Consider the following 6,678-nt stretch of genomic DNA (forward strand, 5'->3'; position numbering starts at 1 on the left):
GTATAGAATATATAAAATCATATATGTGCATATTGCGTGAATTAATCTGTACAGGTCTGATTGTTCACCGATACTCGGACTATTAGTTTTTATAGCCATGAATCTTTTCTCCACATTTATTGCCTAAAATGTTATTAGATTTTTTAAACAAGTTTGATCTCTCTTGGACTTGTAATTTTCGCTTAGAAATGTTCGATTCTAAAATCCCCAAAATTTGATACGTTCTAAATTAATGCTGAGAAAGCTCTACGACAACATCGCCAGCTTTTCTCTCGGGTTTCCGTCGGTGAAAACGAGTCATTATACTAATGCAAAGGGAAGAACGAAAGAGTCGTCGAGTGCAAGCAAAAGGGGATGAAAAGAGCCTCGGTCAAGTCGCCCGCGTGTTTTTGGGATCGCTTTTGATATCTGTTAACGAGTATCGACCTACTTTATCCTTCTTTGGGCGATTCGTATTTCGGACAGCCCATTCAGCCTGTCGTTGGGAGAAGCTTATGTTTGCTGATACATATTCTATTCACGTCATCAAGGCTCATTCCATTCCGGGAATGAGCAATTCGAGTAGAATATACGTTGACGAATAGAAGAAGCGTATAGCAATCGAGAAAGGTACTTTCCATGTAAATCGAAAAACAGGTTTACTATTCTAAAACAATGAAATTAAAGTTTAAATTAATTAACAAGAAAAATTCAAGTCTGTTCATTTATTTCTCAAGCACCTTCTACATTTTAATTTTTTCGAACGGCAACTTCTAAACCAATTATCAGCCAATCACCGCCAAAAATAATAACGATTTGTTCTTTCGTATCATTCAACATTCAACGGATCAGAGGTTGTTCATCTCTAATTCTATATTCAAATCGTTTTATCTAAACGAGAAATTAATCTGATCGCTAGTATTTGATTGACATTTGTTTTTCAACAATCAAGTTTCTGTGCTTTGTCGTTTTTACAATGTGCGATGATAACGTATTTTAGATGTAAAGGCTACGAGTGGTGTAAGTGCCCATTGTTTAATGTTGCAACCATATGTTGATATTAGACAAATGGCTAAAGAACAGTTATTTTGTTACTGTTTAATAAGTATGTAATATATGTTTATGTTAAGCGAACAATTAAATATTAGTGATAAAATTGTTAATTTTATAAAAGAAAACCAGATCTTTTTGATCTAATATTTCAACAGCGACACTTACTCTGTGATTGACGAGTATACTCGTCATCGCTCAATTTTCGCGACACATATACAGTGGGTGTAGAAAGTATTCGTACACTGATCAATTTCCAAAAAAGACTGTGTAAAATTGTAATTTATTAACTTATTTTTTATAAACAATGACATTCTACATATTCACCGAAATCTCTAGAATAGATAGATTACAAGAAAAAATAGCTATTTATGTAAGTTGCGAAATTAACAAGAAAAAAACAATTAATCGATAAGAAATGTTGAAGCAATAAATATTCGCACAACTGTTTAAAAGTACTTTACTGGAAATTTGATGTTTTCTAATTCGTACGGAGCAATAAACTAATGTGTTTACGTTACAAACTCTAGTGTGAATGGTTCGTCGTACAAATACTTATTGCTTCTATACTTTTACTCACTTTTCGCATTTTTTTGTTAATTTCACAAATTCTATTAACTAGTAAATGTTGTTTGGACTATATCTGCCTTAGAGACTTCCGAGAATATGTAAAATATCATTGATTACAAAAAATGAAGTTAAGAAACTATTGGGTTGTCCATAAAGTTCGTGGCAATTTTTAAGAAAAATTCAAAGGCACATTTGAATGTTGATATATATTTATTGAATTATATAAATACCATTTTGTTCCACGATCTTTCCACCTTTTAAGGGATCCACCCATGTTAATTGTTTTCAACCATTCCAATATAAACAGACGTGTACCACCTACCCAAAATCGGCACGGACTTTCCAGACAAACTAATACAATTTCACACAAAAGTTTTTTGGGAAATTGATCGGTGTACGAATACATTCTACACCCACTGTAGGTGCGCACTCTGAAAAGGCGGCGCCACAGTCGATAAGTTAACAACAACGCGTTTTATTTCTAAATTCCGGGTACTTTCTGATCGTACTGTGTACCTGGTCCAGTCATCCTCACCCCTTCTCATCCCTCCTCAGCCGGCTCTCCCTCCGCGAACGTCGGCTTTTCCCCTCTTTTCGTTCATCTCCGTCCGAGTAGCAATTGAAAGGTAGGCAAGAAGGGGATGTTGGGGTAGCAGAATGCTCAGGGGAGGGAATGTTGAATGAGGACTCAAGCTCGGGCAGAGGGAGGTTGACGGCAGCGAAGTCGGGGGTTGCAGCGGGATCAGAGGGGGTGGAGACAACCTGGCCGAGAAGGGTAAAGCAAGGGGCTAGAATGTAGGCTAGTCTCGTGGGCGAACCGCGTCCCCAATCGATACACACGCAGCAAACCACTTTCGCACCCCCTACCCAACCTTTGATTTCGTTATGATCCCGAATCGAATTGGCCCGACCTTTTATCGATCCTCCGATGAACTCGGTCGCCCGTAAAATTTCTAATCCCAGGCGAGAAAATGGAATCTCGATTAGATTCCCCGGTGACGTCGCTGATTAAACGACCGCGATGTAAGTACGATGAACTTGTACGCGAGAGTTAATTGAGGAGCTGAGAACCATAATGAGAACCGTTGCGGTGTGTTTAGCACAGGTGTGCTCCCAGCCGCTCGCGGTAAACCAACGAATGAATAAATAAATAGCGGTTTTAATATCTTTCGTCGGTTTTATACACCATCGCGATTCCCAACCTCTCGATTGTTCGATCAACTGTTCAACCCCCAAGCTCTGGGTTCTCAACCAACCGTACATTTTCCTAAATCAGTTGTAGTTTGGTTTACTTCTTTCATCGTTTCGATTAATTCAATTGAAAATATCTCGTCAATAATTGAGCCTAATGTTACGTTAGATGGTCTAATACAAGTACTATAAATTTTCATGTTTTATTTTTTTAATTGTGATATCAGAGAAATTTTTCTTTTTACTTCTGTATATCTTGTATCGTACTTTTATTTTTATTTTTATTATTATTCCTACCTGTTTGAAAATAGCATCCCCCCTTTTTCCCATGAATATTGCGAACTCATCTAATTCGAACCCGTTGAAATTTAATTTCGAGGAGATTCTCAACCCCCAAGAGTTAAAACGTCAGAAATCATCCGAAGATTAATCGTCTAATAAATTTAATCGGTCTTGAAACAAACGAACGTGGCTGTTTCCTTATCGCGTGCGTTTCAGCGTTTACGTTCCCGGAATAATTCCGTTTTACGACGCCGTTGAGCATTCATAAAATTTATTTATCCCCACGGTATACGCGAAATAAGTTATTCGTTCAGTGGGTTAGTTTATGTTTCACGGTTTTCTCGAAGGAACGACCGTTTTATTTTCAAGAGCGAAACACGTGGGTCTATTAACGCCCGCTTTTCTAAACGCTCCCACGTCTGTGTCCGTGGATATACGCGTACGTACCAGACAGGTGTAAAACACACGTAGAGAGCACCTACGCCCGGAACACGTAGGAAACCGAGTTAATTTTATTTCCCCGAGGTACGACAGCTTGTGCTAAGCGACGTCTGTACAAGGCCTCTCAAAATCAATTTAGCGAAAGAGTTTCTGTTGTTGTTGGGCTCAGCTATTCTCTTCCACACCTTCGGAATGAGATCTTGCGGAGATTAAATTACCGTGTAGTCGTTACTCCGCTGTAGGTAATCCTGGAACGTTCCTATAACCATAATAAAAGCGGTAAAAATTAATAAACGAAAGAACGATGTAATTAAAGCTCTTATCGCCCACGTTAAAGACAGACGAATCTTCTCGTTAAATTTTGTATCGGGTACATGAATATGCAGATGCGTATTTAATGTTGGCACCGTGCATTCGACCTGAAAAATGTGGCAAAATTGAACGCTAATTTGATGGGTTAAGCGATTTGCATACTGCGAGGAGAATATAATTAATTAAAACATGTAAGGAATCACGAGTCCGTTAGTTTAAAAGTAGGAAGATTAAAGATTCGAAAGGATGATCGTTATATTATAATACACAGTCAATCCCATAAATATGTGTACCCTCTATGTCTATTGATGAAGTTTGACTAAATTAAATAATAGTTTTGGTATTACCAAATGAATTTTTTATTATAAATATGTATATGAATAACCTTATACATGTATACGTATACGTATGTTTCCATACACTTGGAAACATCAAACCTACCATTTAAACAAATTTCCACAATGGATATAGAGGGTACGAATATTTATGTGACTGACTGTATACAAACATTAAGATCCTTGAGATACGTTTTCGATACATCTCTATTACAAAGAAATATAATTTTATCGCTTCTGTTACGAGAGTATGCTCTTTATTTTCACAAAATACGACAAATTTATTTCTACACAGCAGTGTTTTATTACCAGAACCATCGTATCTCTATATTACTTATAATAACGTAGATTCCAGAGCACGAATAATCCGAGGCTAAATTAATTCCATTCGTTCTAATTCACTTTTCTGATCGACCACCGACAAATTCGTATCTCGATTTCCCTCGAGCACTTTTCCTGGAGCGACTCGAAGTCGTAAATTAATAAGACCTTCATTCATGAGCCGGAGCGCGAATCCCGCAGGCCACTCGTGCCTGCCGAAGACAAATGATTGACAAAGTGCTTTAACGTGCGATACGTGGAATTCGACAGAGAAAAACGAGGCTTCCGGGAAAATTCGCAATTGTGTTGTTTCTACCTAGCGAAAATATCGAAAATACAAAGAATACACAAAGTTAAAAAAAAAGATACAGATTTATTTATATCTATGTATCAGGTGTACACATTAATTATAACTTGAGTCTCAACCTGATGGTCATTGCGATTCATCTATATTTATCTTATCGCTGTTCTTCTAACAAATTACAAGGAAACATACTTGACAAGTACTAGGTATAGAAATGGGTTCTCTGTCTTCATTTGTAACTCTAGTTTAAACAGGGATACTTACCCGCCATTTGATACCTTAAAGTACCAATCTCCATAGTAATTAAACACCCACATCCTTTTGACATTTGGTCTTACAACAACATGTGCTCCCTTGATAGCGTGATCGAGGGAGCATTAAAAGTTGTGTAGTTTCTCTTTATAAATAAATGATAAGTTTATCTAGAAAAGGCACAGAATTAATTCCTTCATCTTATATAAACGACGAGCCACTATTTCACCGGTTTTTTCATCTGATTGTATCGAATATTTGACGTAATTGAAGGACACATCCGTTCAATACAGATGAAAAGGCTAGCGTTCATCCGGTAGTTATTTTGCGATTCGATATGTAAAGAAAACATCCGGAAACCAGGTACTTCCTGTTGGCTCGTGATATCGCGACTTTTATTCGGCCGTTAACTGATCTGACCGCGTCATTTCCTGTTCCGCTCGAGAGCTTCAGATAATCTCTGTACCTCGGAGGCAGAGTGAATTAACTCCACATTTTGGAAGTATTATGTTTAAAATAGAAACGATAAATTTAACGTCAATCGAGTACCTTAACGTGTAAAGGGTCTTTATATGGGGCTTTAGAATTTTGCTTTATAACAGAGCAAACCTATTAGCGCAGTCGTGAAGGACACTTACGGTCAGTTATTTTAATTAATGCTCGCGTCGTTAAAATAAATAGTTGAACATCTTTAAATAGTATCAAAATGAAATCAGGAGTAAATCAGTAAGGTCATTAGAATACAGTTACAAATACTAATATAGCTTCGCAAAATTTAAATATACAAACGACAAGGGAACTAAATGATATTATCTTCCACTTTTAATTGTAATCTCGTATACTTTCATTTAAAATTAAAAGATTGGATATACATATTCCATACCACTTCTGTTTTATTGTAAAATAAAATCTTAAAGCTCCATTTGGAAATCCCTTTGTATCCCAAATTACAACAAATCTGAATGTACCATAATTATGCCCATACACCAGACAAAAGTAGATCGAAAAAAATCTGCTGAGGCCATTCGAAATTTTGGAACTCGAGGCTATTCTATTTTCGGTCCCACCGACGCAGTACTTGACAATCGCCGATTATGCTCCGGATCATCGACGAAATCCTCATGTTTTTCTTTCCTGCGTCTACTTTTAACAATCTCGTGAACGCGTCACATCCGCTTCCGGCCATGCCTCAATGATCCCCGAAAGATCTCACGAAGGTCAAGGTTACTTGCACGCTAATTCACCGATGAATTTCATTGACGAATACCCGCATCGAAGCAGGTCGAACGAAACACTCGTTGGATAATTGATTAGGAGCGAATGAATTATCAACAATCGTCGAAGCGATTCGGATGTGTTTCTCGTTCTCTTAGTGTCTTGCACTCTCCACTGTAATTATGTATCGTTACACCGTATGGTATCCACTCGTTAAAAAAACCAATTAAAAATTTTGTTTCTAATCAGATCGACTCTTTAGTTGATATGAAAACAAAATTAATTGTATGAGATGAATTTATTTTTAAGTATTTATCATATCGCTTAAGGTCATTTAATTGATCTTTCAGTATATATGTATAGTGCTTTTTAAATTCAAAATAAATATTGTAGCATCCACTGGGTGATTCTAGAAATTTAGATAAA

This window comes from Hylaeus volcanicus, chromosome 2, assembly GCF_026283585.1.
Source record: "Hylaeus volcanicus isolate JK05 chromosome 2, UHH_iyHylVolc1.0_haploid, whole genome shotgun sequence".
NCBI classification, from domain to species: Eukaryota; Metazoa; Arthropoda; class Insecta; order Hymenoptera; family Colletidae; genus Hylaeus; species Hylaeus volcanicus.